The sequence below is a fragment of the Adiantum capillus-veneris genome, chromosome 11 (assembly GCF_014529385.1).
Source record: "Adiantum capillus-veneris isolate H3 chromosome 11, ASM1452938v2, whole genome shotgun sequence".
NCBI classification, from domain to species: domain Eukaryota; kingdom Viridiplantae; phylum Streptophyta; class Polypodiopsida; order Polypodiales; family Pteridaceae; genus Adiantum; species Adiantum capillus-veneris.
The window spans coordinates 19,331,293-19,344,975 of NC_140941.1; positions in this window are offsets into that span (position 1 = coordinate 19,331,293).

Genomic DNA, 13,683 nt, shown 5'->3' on the forward strand with positions numbered 1-13,683 from the left:
TTGGAGAGAAGAGTCGTAGTTGCAGCATACAATTTCACCCAAAACTATAAATCTTATTTATGGACAAGAGTAGGCTACAAGTGTGATTGCAGAGTATAGTATCACTCCACTCCTCTAGATGGCATAACTAACTTCAAGCTTCTCCATGCACCTATGTGTAGTGATGGAATAGAGCACTCACAATGCACACACTCTACACAACGAGGCTTGAAGAGTGGTGTGTTATGTGTTGAGAATGGTGTGGTGTAGTGTGATCATGTGATGATTTACAAGGGAGAGAAGGGCTCTATTTATAGGTTTTAGAAGCCTCGATTAGGATTAGGCCTAATCAAGTTTATTTGAAGGAATAAAAGATTATACATTTTTTATTTTATTTTTTTAATGAGGTTGGGTCTCTCTTGTCCTTTGAGTCACATGGATGTGGGCTCAAGGGAAGAGAATTATTTAGGATGATCGGAGAGAGGATTGAGTGAATAATTTGGGAGTGCCTACTCTAGTAGAGGGTGCATTTTACAATAAGGTTAGTGGTTAGTAGTTAGTAATTATCACTAAAAAACATTTACAAAATAATTCACCAAATGGTGAGATATATGATGAGAAAAGTTAGAGAAGGGATGAGCCTGTAAAGAGAGGTTGAAGCTTTGGAGAAGTTGACATTCACCTCTTTACAGCACCGGAAGAAGAAGCAGCCAGGATGGCGAAGCAGCACGTGTCGATGAAGCTATGTTATTTCAAACCTTGGAAAATTCATGATAAAAGCCTTCATTTGCAGAGGTTATCTTTGGATTTTTGCTGATTTTTTGAAGTTCTTTACAAAGTTGAAGAGAGTATGGTAATATGGACATATATGTAGAGGGAAAGGGGGACACATAGGGTGTAGAAATGGAGGATGAAGGCTATGGAGGTGTGAGAGATGTGGCAATGGTGAAGAGGGTGAATTAGGATATGGGAGTTGCAGGTTTGGGAGTGGGAAGGAGAGGGAGGAGTGTGTGTGAAAGAGGAAAATGATAAAGTGGAAGATGGAGTGTGGCTGCATAGCATGGGCAAACTGGGGTCCACCAATAAAATCATAGCTCACAGCTCATAGCTCAAACAAATATGAAACAATTTGAGGTGAAAGTTCAGCTCACAAGCTACAACTTTTGTTTATATCACCTTTTCAAATTCGGGGAGCATGTGATCTTTAAAAATTGAGCAAAACCGACTTTTTTTTCCACTGCACAAGGTCCTTCTGAGGTCCTTCTTTGGATGATTCTTTTGAATACCTCCAAGAGTGAGCTCCCCATGGTGCATGCATGCATTCCACATACCCTTGAACTTATTTGGTAGGTCTATAATTGAAGATATTGTTGAGATCATGATATAAGTGAATAGTACAACTAAGAAAATCAAATATTTAGGGGTCTAAAAAAATATGTACATGTCAAATATAAATAATATAGGTGAAAAAAATATAAAGGGTTCAAAATAAATCTCTCTCATTATAAGTCTACCATTAAAAGATGAATATTTTTGGTGGTCTAATTTATGAGAGTAAAAGAGAATAGATGTAGGAAGGAAAAATCACAATAGTGAAAAAATATACACATAAATAAAAGTAGTTTTTTTTGGATTTTTGTTGGGATGGAGTTACACCAAAAATAAGAGAAGCTTGCATGAAATTATTTTTATATGGAATAAAGAGTATGCAAAATATTATGAAAAAATATGTTAATGGTGAGTCAATGTACATAGCATAAATAACACACCATAGGTAGAAATATTTAAATAAATACCAAAAAAATTATGAAAATCCCTTTTATTTAGGGCCTCTATACAATGAAATATTTACACACAAATGGGCCATAATATACTTATATTTTTTATTGTTTTGGCTTAACTAGCCCAATGACTAGCTAATTAAGGGTTTTTAAGAAGATATGGGAAAAGTCACCTAACTCACACACGCCTATGTACAGTGAAATGGTAGGGATAACCAAAATGTTTGAGTGATTTGATAGGGTGAGGTAGCTTACTATGGCAATTATGGAAAGCCGAAAAACGGCTATCAATACCTTGCCTAGACAAGTCATGCGTCCGTACGCAACAAGACTAGTTGACATATTTACATCATTTTCTATACTTGAAACCAAAAATCACATTCTAAAAGCTTCCAAATGCATGAAAAAACCACTTTATATACACATTTCCATGCATATATCCACTACTATGTACATACAAAAAGTGGTTTATCATCAATGCTCAACCCTAAGTTGAGCATTTTATTATCAACACTTGCATCGAACTGTGACAAAAACCTATTAACGTGACTGCAAACTTGATCCTTTATCATATGGAAACTCATCTTGTTTTATAGAACCTAACCTAAGAACCCACAAATATCGCAAAATGTATCTCATAACTAGAGCCATTTGATTGAAAACCATAAATCTCACATTATCTTCGCGATGCACTGAATGCTCTTCATTCCTTATGCTCAAGCAACCATCACTCCAACCATTGACAACTTCATTATAAAATTGAAAACGCTCTACAAAAACACTATCACCAGCATCTTCTTCTTGAACATAAGACATTTTTCATTGTAAAAGTAAAACCATGCATACAAAGCCACACAAAACATCATAACCAAGTATTTATCATGCCAGACTTCCCTAGGACTCACCAATTGCAAATAAATATCTTCATAGATAAAGGGATATGGCCCAAACATACATTGAAGCATGTGAAATGCATCCACAAAATCATCATGCAAGTAGAAAATCACTTTACCCTCCTTGCCTACCATATCCTCATCAAAGAAGTTTATACTTAACAACCAGAGGGCAAGTATCATCACATACGTCCCTTGAAGATGGCACAAGTGTCAAATATTTGCACACAAAAAACTCATTTCTATCACCTTCATGCCCCAATACCTTTGCATCACAACCACTAGAGGGTTGCCCAACCCCTAGCTCTGGTAAATCAGATGTACCAAAGGCCAAAATAGCCAGCATAACATCACTCTCTTCTTGGACATCCTCACATAATGTGGAAACCCCATGACCATAGCCCATCATCTCATCATCAACGTAGGCATCCATGCATTGTTTCTTCAAAGCCCCTTCCCAAATATACATTGCTCTTTGTGCAAGGATACCATAACCTTCAATGGATCTAGTGACTCTATGTCATCATCGCGTACATCATTGCACCAACTCTCACAAGCATCACATGTGTCACCATCAATGGTTGCCTCTTTCTTATCAATTTCACTCTCATCATATGCACTTTCCATGCTAGTGCTCAGACTTTCACTACGGTGTACATACAAAAAGGGGTTTATAATCATTGCCCAATCCCAAGTTCACAAAAAACTATAAATGTGACCACACACTTCCTTCTAGATCATATGGAAAATCATCTTGTTTAATAGAACCACGTAAGTGACCAAGCATGTCACTCACATCAAATGAAAAAGCATCTATTTTATTTCCAGAATGCCACCACCCACCTAGATCCTAAGTACGGTATGAATCTTCTCCAAGGTTGGCATATCCCATGCTCTACCATACTTTGTTCCAATCATCCAAACCCACAAATACATCAAAATGCATCTCATAAATAGAGCCCATCCGATTGACAACCCTAAATATCACATTATCTTCCTAATGCATTGACTGCCCTTCATTCCCTATGCCCAAGTGACCATCACTCCAAGCATTAACAACTTCATTCCAAAATTGAAAACGCTCTTCAAAAACACTATCACCATCATCTTCTTCGTCCACATAAGACATTTTTCCCTCGAAAAGATGAAAACATGCATACAAAGCCACACAAAACATCGTAACCAAGTCTCTATCATGCCAAACTTCCTTAGGACTAACTAAGTGTCAATCACGATCTTCAGAAGTAAATGGATATGGTCCAAACATACATTGAAGCATGTGAAATGCATGCAATAAATCGTCGTGCAAGCAAAATATCACTCTAACCTCCTTGCCTACTGCATCCTTAAGAAGTTTATACTTTACACTAGAATGGTAACCTAACAGGACATAAAAGTGTCCTTTCAGGGTTTTGGGAAAAAATTCCAAAACCATAGTAGATTCCCTCATTTTGAAAAATCCTTTCATGAGCTTATAGTTCAATAACTACTACATATGGAAAAAATGAGAATCTTGTAATTTTTCTCATCCCTTGGTCACTACAAGCCTCCAAAGTTGATGGACTAGTGCATTTTGCCCAAAACAACAATTTCTTACGGTTGATTGCATATAAATAAGAGTGGAGATTTTTGTAGGACATGAGATAAAATGCCCCGTTAACTTCAATGGGTTGGTGAACAAAACATATGGTTGCTTTTACCTCACTAATGTTTTTTGGGCAAAAAAAATAGGTACAAAAAAGTTGCATTTTTGCCATTCTGCGGACCTATCATCAAAGTTTCTATAGTCACGCTCAATACAAATACTATATACATGTTTTCTTAGTTCCCTTTGGGCCTCTGGATTCAAAAGGAGCCATGGAACATGTAAAAATGATAATGGATCTCTTACAATTGGAACCTTGGGGGCAATGATAAAGTGCTAAATACAAAAAAGTTGCATTTTTGCCATTCTGCGGACCTATCATCAAAGTTTCTATAGTCACGCTCAATATAGATACTATATACATGTTTTCTTAGTTCCCTTTGGGCCTCTGGATTCAAAAGGAGCCATGGAGCATGTCAAAAGGATAATGGATCTCTTACAATTGGAACCTTGGGGGCAATGATAAAGTGCTAAATATAGCAAACATGAAAAAACTGGGTTTAGCATTATGACCTCTAGAAACCCATAGAAACTACTCAATATCTAGCCAAGTTTGTAGTCTATGATTAGATATGGTTACTACCTACAAAATACACACCATTGGCCTACGAAACTAGCAATATTGAGAAAGTTATACTTGCTACTCTAAAATCTATCGTATTCTTCAGCAATCAAAAAACTCAACCATCATCATATACTATGCTACATAGCATATTAGGTCCCCCAAAAATCAAGGAAGATTAGCTTTATGTTATACATTACACTTACATAATCAAATTTGAATTTTGATATCAAGAAAGCCACCAAAAAAATAATAAGAGTGCTAATTTTGGCCAAAAAATAGGATTATGAAATTCTTGTGAATTAGTCATAACTTTCAATTTTAACACTTAGCTCTCCCTACAAGCATCAAAACATGTTGAGAACTATGAAGGCCTAACCTCTAGCCATCTAAGCCTCACAAACATGTAGTTTAGAGTGGTATAGTTGCCAAAAATTGAAAAAAAAGCCAAAAACAGGACCCGTTTTTTCACACAGTTTAGGTTCAAAAATGTTGTGCAAGAGTAAGGTTAATGGTGAGATCGATACTAAAACAAAAATGCTAAGTTTTTTTCAGCTCATAAGGCAACTTTGTGGATATATAGCACCTAAAAATTCATTTTCATACTCTTCAAATAATTCAAGCAAAATGGTCACTTAACAGGACACAAAAGTGTCCAAGGACATAAAAGTGTCCTGTTACCATTCTAGTGTTAAAAACCAAAGAGCATGTATCATCACATACATCCCTTGGAGATGGCACTAGCATTAAATCCTTGCACACACGTAAAACTCGTTCCTATCACCTTCATGACCCAATACCTTTGCAACATAGCCACAGTAGAGGGTTTCCCAACCCCTGTTTGAGGTAAAGCACATGTACCCAATGTCAAAATAGCCATCATAGTATCACTCTCTTCTATGTCATCCTCACATAATGTGGAAACCCCATGAACATAGCCAATCATCTCATCATCAATGCAAGGATGCATCCATTGTTGCTGTATGAATGCTGGATTTTAAGTCTTTCTAATAACGTTCAGTTAAACCAACGGCCCCCTAACTAACCTATATGTGCACTAATTTTCCTCTCATTTACTACTCTCAAACCTATTTTAGCAAATTTATAAATATGTGTTCGTATTTCACTTGTTTTGCTAAATTTTCTAGTCCAACAATGCCTACCCTTATAGTCTTGTAGTCCAACTCTCTAATATGCACTATTCCTCATGTATGTGTCTCTAGATATGCTATTTATGGTTAAAATTTGAGTTCTCATATACATTTTTATTGAATTTTTTAACCAAGATTTATCAACATGCAATCATCTAGGCATTTACTTGACTATTTAAAACTCACACATTCTAGACTCATAAAACAAAGCAATCAGTCATTGGATTTCAGATTAAAGAACATTGCAACTAGAATCACTGAATAGATTTGAAAACTTTTCAATCAAAAACACCAAAATAATCTCGTTAAATGTAAATTTTAAACTATCAATAATCTAATTTCCTTTCCCAAATGCCATTAATCATGCAACAATATGCAACATTTCATTTCCAAACATGCTTTCAATGCAGACACATCTTCAAACTATCTAATTTATTCTCAATTAGGGAACTAGCACATAAAAATAATATTGTTTTTAAGTTTTTAATTCTTCTATCTAATATGTTTTAAAGATTTTACCATTTTTAAGGTGTTTAAGTCTCTAAGTATTAAAAAAGAACTAATTTTAATGTTTATTTCATTAAATTAACTTGACTAACCAATATTCTGTTCAATTTCTCCGAAACGCTTTTGTGCCTAGAATCCCATTTGGCTTCATCTCCTCTTCTTTGCTCATTTGGAAATTGGTATTTCACTCTCTTTATCTTTCAAATACCTCTCAGAAAATGATATGCACATAATTCTCTCTCTCTCTCTCTCTCTCTCTCTCTCTCTCTCTCTCTCTCTCTCTCTCTCTCTCTCTCTCTCTCTCTCTTTGCTATGACATGCGGAACACGACTCCCTCTATTTCTCTCTCCTCTAACTCATCAAGATATTCATTCTCTCTCTATCTCACTATGCACATACACTAACTAACTCTCACACACACGGGCATTATCAGTATGCATACACAGTCTAATTCACACACAATGTGTTGCAATCATACACATACTCATAGAATTTTGTTAACACACGCACACCTTATATTGCAAACCGATCACTTTCATCTCTCTTCTGCTCTTATGCTAGTGGCACTACAACGATAACTCTCTCCCTACCTAATACTCATCACACATAGAAGCACAGACATCTAGAGAGAAGTGCAATCATACATTTGTTCAGGAGACTCTACAATCGACAATCAAATTCTCTCCTCTTCCCTACCTAGCAAGAAAACTAGGTAGCGTTGTCCTGCTGTGGCACGTACATAGTATGAAATAAAAACATTCACCTCACTTTTGACACTTCTCGATGCATGCAAACAAAAACAATAATGTACATATTGTGATATATGCTAAAGCAACTGCTGCGGTCGCTATCATGTACATACCTATCCAGGGAGTCATGGCTCTGGATGTGGTGCCTTTGTGTGCATTCCCACTTGATAAGATGCATAATTTTTCTCAACAATGTACATAGTCCAAGTGTTTCATGGTGGCACACTCATCTCACCTATAAAGACTGATGCGAGCAAAAACTGCCAAAAATAGCAGCTAATAGGCGCCGTTGCAGGATTGCATGGAAAGTGACTCAAAATGGTATATTGATGAAAAAGCATACTTATCTATGCTTTTTATGCTTATGCATGTGATCCCACAAATTTAGGGAATTTTCTGACTCCGTTTGGGATTTTTCGCATCAAAAATTACATTTTTTGGGTCAAAAATGAGTTGCAAATGGCCTAGTTTTGCTCCAAAGTGGCAAAATGGCCCAAAAATTGACACACTGGATGATAATGCCGTGGGTAAGAGAGAGAGGGATTCTTTTTACAGGAAAAACCAGAAATTTTTCTCTATTGTGTAATTGCTTCCATGGTTTCTCAATCTATGTGTAGGGCAGTCCTGCCTCTTCAAAATCTTGTATCTGAGCTAGTGAGGGAGTAAATTCAGGTTTCCCCTTATCAAAATGGTGTGTGGGCTTCACTTTGAAAGCTCTAAAATCTCTGCAAATTCAGAAAATGGTCGCCATGAAGGTGGAAGCTCATGTATTCCTTTTAGCTGTTTGATGTTACGACTATGTAATTGGGGGCGAGGCTACATGATACCATGAAAGAGGTTTGGGTTTTGATTGAGATTTGTTCTTTTATGAGCATCGAGCTTTCATGGATGAAAATTTGGTGTTTTTAAATGGTCTTTTTAAGTAAAATTGAATGTGGTTGGGTGATCCTCTAATCATAATCTCAACTACGAAAACAAGCAATTTCCAAGCACGATAGTAAAGAGGGTTTGTGACTTTGTTACGAACGCTCTTGATTTTTGTCACCCTTAGAAAGAGGGTTTGTGATTCTCCACAAACTCATTTTCACAAAGTGTTTGTGACTCTCATTAGGAACTCTCACAACCAGAGGTTTTGCACCTTCCCAGCTAGACCACACAAATTCCGACATTTCTGGTGAGCCCGACGCGAAGTTGCTAGGGTGGGAGTTTGTGAATTGATATAGACACTTTGTTAGACATGGGTGAAAATCAAGAGACACATGGGATGCACTTTGATCCTGCAATCATGGAGATGTTTCAAGCATTTGCCATGTACATACAGCAACAAGCAGAGGAAAGAAGCCAAATTTCATCCACAAAATCACTACAGTTCATTGTGAAGAGAATTGACCAGTTTGATGGCAAGGACATCACAAAGTATCTACAAGATTATATGAAGGAAATGGAGTTGAACCGAGTGTGTTAGGAAGACATGGTTTGAATTTTTGATCTAGTTTGTGTCCCAGAGATCAGAGACCATATTAGGGAAATTCAAAATGCTCATGGAAGAAATTGGGAGGAATTCAAGCTTGCTCTAAAAGAAGACTATTTTATGGAGGACTCTGAGAGGGTGACCAAAAGAACTTTCTTAGATTAGGTTGCAAAGCCTAAAGAAGGGATTTCTGCTAACAGAGCTTCTTACAGAGTTTGAGCGACGCTATGCTCATTTATCACAAACTGAACAAGCTTCCTTGGATAGGGAGAAGGTAGAGCTTTCCCTACAAGCAGCGGGCAAAGAAATTGAAGCAAATTTAGAACTTCTCTTGGAAGAAAAAGATACAGAGCAAGGCTTGAAGACAAGGTGGAATGATGTACAAGATGCAGTCTCCCTGTTGGCAAAAAGACAACGCAAAAGAGACAAGATTCTGATAAACAATGGTGCTCTAGTTCCTGTTATTATTGAGAAGCAGCCAAAACCTGCTATTGTAGCTTATAAGGATGATGGGTCTATGCTTGAAGAACTTGTGAAGGGCATATGCGAGCTGAAATTAAAGCTAGCAAGGCTTGAAGAAAAGGGGCAAACAACATCAAGTCAAAGACCTCAGAACAAAGAGGGATTTGTAAATAGGTGTATCTGGTGTGATAGCCCAGACCATCCAAGAAGGGATTGTGAAAGCTTCAAAGATGCCTTGGGTAAAGATCTTGTCTTCTTCAAAGAAGGAAAGATACATCTTAGTGAAACAGGGAAGCCCTTGGTGACCAATTACTTTGGCAAAGCAGGGATGAAAAATCTAGTTGAGGACATGGAAACTAGTCATGCTATCTCAACGGTTAAAACAACAGCATTTGTCTTAAATCTGGTCAAGTCATGCTCAAGGGTCAAAATCTAAAATCTATTGAAGACGTGAGTGAGGATGGTGAAGATGTCTGGCCATCTGTGATGGAGTTAGCTATGAGGGGAAATTTGACTAAAGAAGTATTACATGAAGCAGGAGATTGTATCCGTCTTGAGACTGGGTGAAATGAACCTGTAGATGCCTTGTTAGTGCCAGCCTATATTGCAAAGTGTTGAGGAAACAAGGCACTTGTTGAAGAAAAACGCAGGAGGGAAATTGTGGATGAAGGCCCCTCAAAGAGGGCTACTAGAGGTGGAGGGAGAAAGGATCCGAGTCCCTCTCAAGAGCCCATGGCAAGGGAGCCTCCATGACAAGAAGTACCAATGAGAGATGTTACACCAAAGGAGAAGCAAGATAAAGAAAAGAGCAAGGTAAAAATCCCATCATACAAGCTACAATGAGATATTGAAGCTGCCACAGATTTAAAGAAAGTTTTAGAGGAAAGGATCTTAAATAGCAAGGTGGATTTTACATTGGGAGAATTCCTTGGCATTGCAAAAAGAGAGTTCCATGAGGAAATCATTGATATCATTAGATGGAAGTGACAAGCTTTAACGGAGTCTATCCAATCAGAGGCTGGATAGAGTGCTTCAAAGACACATGTGATACAAGTATAACAAAAAGATGAAGATGAGAATTTTGTAAGCTGCTACCAATCTTTGGACGACAGAAATAGGCATGTTAAACTTGAAGATGAAGATGAAGACGAAGCCACTCATGAGAGCCACTATTCTAGAAACCATTGGGCAAGGTCTATAATAGAAACCTTGGTTGAGGTGGGAGATCTTGAGGAGCCTTATGTGGCCGATAGACCATGGTTCAGAGATTAACCTCATGTCCAAGAGTCTCTGTATGAAGGGAAAGTGGCCAATTGATAGTGACCATGAGTGGATGATTAGGGCTACAAACAACTCATCCGGGGAGCTCTATGGTGCTTGTCCAACTGTTAATGTAACCATAGGGGATGTGAAAGGTGAGCAAAATTTCTTTGTTCAAGAGATGTTAAGCTATCCTCTAATCCTTGGACAACCATACATCACCGCAGTGCGAATGGAGACAAAAGTGTTGGATGATGGATCTGCCTATGCGAGGGTCAAAAGCAAAGATGGAAAACGAGCTGTTCACAATTCTTGACAATTTGCATTGACCATGAGCAAAATCGTGACAGCTTAAGGGACCATTCTCTACCAAAACCAAGCAAGGAGTTTTGAGATCAAAGATAGATGAGGGGTTTTGGCCGAGTACCATTGTAAAGCGGCAGTGCTGTGGTACAGAAAGAAAAAGGTTCTCGCGTGATCCAAAGGGAGACGAAGATTTTTCTACATGTGCCCTAGTAGCGAAGGATGGATCATTATCTTTCACAAATTTTGGAGATTTAAAGAAAGGACAAAAACAATATGCAAATAGTGTACAGAGAAAATACAAAAACCATAATTTGCTAGATGAAGACGAGTAAATTCAGGTGTTTTCGAGGAGGTTTCTTTTGTAGATACTATGGGTGATCTCAATGCTATAACAAGTTCTAGATTTCAACAAGGAAATGACCTGGTAAAAGTAGCTTATATGGACATGTATAGAATCATTGAGTTTTTCAAAGATGAGGAGTTCTTCAATGTGCAAAAAGATCTAGAAGTGCAAGTGGAGACAAAGTACAAAACTATAGCAAAGAAGGTGAAACCAGTGGAATTTCCTTTGCCTACATCTAGATTGCAAGGAAACGATGGATTAGGCTTCTTTGCAACCTAGTCTCTGAGATCCAAAAAAAATTGCAAACAAGTTTACACAAGAGTCATTGAAGATGTTAAAAGTTGAAGGCAATGACTCCTTGACAGATATTGAAAGAAAATGCTTTGAACAGACACTCTCCAAACATGGAAAAGATTTTTCATTTGAGCCGCATGAGATAGGGTGTCTGGATCCATCTAGAGTTGAACCAATGGTTATATTCACTATATCTCACATGCCTTGAAATCTACCACCAATTCCAGTGCCAAAAGCACTCTTCACAAAGCTTATAGATTTACTCGATGAAAAGATAAAGATGGGGATTTTGGAACCTTCATGTGCCCCCTACTCAAGCAGATGGTTCACAGTACCAAATAAAAATGGAGCTCTACGCTTCATTCAAGACATGCAGCCTGTCAACAAAGTCACAATCAAGAATATGGGTACATGTCCAATTGTAGATGAGTTTGCAGAAGCATTTTCAAGAAGGGAAATATATTATATGGGGTACTTGTACTCAGGGTATGATCAGTTACAACTAGCAATGGAAAGCAGGGACCTGAATACCATGAGAACACCCTTGGGTTTGGTAAGGATGTGCACCTTACCACAGGGAACAACCAACTTGGTTGCACACATGATGAACGGTATGAACAAAGTCCTTTGTGACTTCATACCTCAAATTACAATGCCTTTTCGTGATGATGTTCCAATCAAAGGATGTGACTTAGCTGAAAAAGATGAGGCTCTAGATTCGAGGGGGTGCCGTAAATATGTAGCAAACCACATCAATGATTGTGATAGAATTTTAACAAGGCTGGAAGAAGTGAACCTTACATTATCTGGGCAAAAGTCAATGTTTGGGGTTGAAGAAATATTGATAGTGGGACATCTTTGTAATCCTCCTGGCCACCGACCTTGTCCAACTAAAGTGGCTGCAATACAGAGGATGAAGGAAGTATGTGTAAATATCACGGAGGTGAGAAGGTTTCTAGGTGCATGTGTATTCTATATCATATGGATTCCACATTATGCGCATGTTGCAGATCCTCTTTATCAATTGCTAAGGAAGAATCAAAGGTTTCAATGGAATGATGTACATGTAAAAACTATGAGGAAGTTGAAGCAATTGTTGCTGTCTTCACGAACTTTGAGGAAGATTGACTATGAGTGTGAAAGACCGATGATTGTGACAGTGGACACTAGTCCAACGGGAATTGGATTGGCAGTAGGACAAGATGATGAAGAGAAACACATGTAGGTGGTGAGGTTTGGGGCCAAGGTTCTAAGCTCTCGTGAAAGATCATATCCACAGGTAAAAAGGGAGTTATGGGGGGTGGTTATAGCATTAAAGTGTGACAAAGAGTACTTCATTGAAACATCTATAGTTGTGGAGACTGATTGCTTACCACTTCTAGGGATGATTGCAAGCTGATCTACTCCTGATATTGCTATGCTTAGATGGATTGCTTATACAAAGTCCTTGAACCCAGAATTGAATCACATTGTAGGAAAAGATAATGCAATGGCATATATGCTTTCAAGGGTAAGGTCTGAAGATGAGGATGATATGATTGATGAGGAAGAAGATGTGGGCACAAAATTCTACACAATTTCCATGCAAAGTGTGAAATATATGCATTTTATCTCCACTTGAGTCCTTTTCAAAGGAGTTCTATGAGGATGAATGGTTGCTCATAGGTCGCTACCTGAGTACTTTACAAAAGCAAGATGATTGGACTGAATTAGAACTCAGAAAGGCTGTCAGAAAGGCATTGCATTGGATTCTTCTTGAGGGATGGCTACTTATGGAAACGTCCTAAAAGAAGAGATGGGACTTCATTACAAGTAGTATGTGATAAGCCTACTCAGCTCAAAGTTATCAAAGAGCTTCATGAAAGCCTATATGCTAGACATCGAGGTGTATGGGCTACATTTTTTTAAGTAAAAGAGAGATATTGGTGGTAAGGAATGTATAAGGATGTAGCGTATTTTGTGGAGTCTTGTTTCACATGCCAAATGTATTCCAATGTACGTCATCATGATGGATTGCATTCTACATACCCATTAGCCATGCAATATAAATGGGTTGTTGATCTAGTCACAATGCCTTTAGGACTTTGGCAGATGAGATACTTGGTACTTGCATGAGAAGACTTGACAAACCAAGTGGAAGGGCGTGCATTGAGGACAAAAGATACAGAATCTATTTGTAAATTTTTGCTTGAAGATGTAATTTGCCGCTGTGGTTTTGTAGGAAAGATAGTTGTTGATAGAGGTGAGCTAGATGCAGATGAAGCAAGGGATTTGTTTACG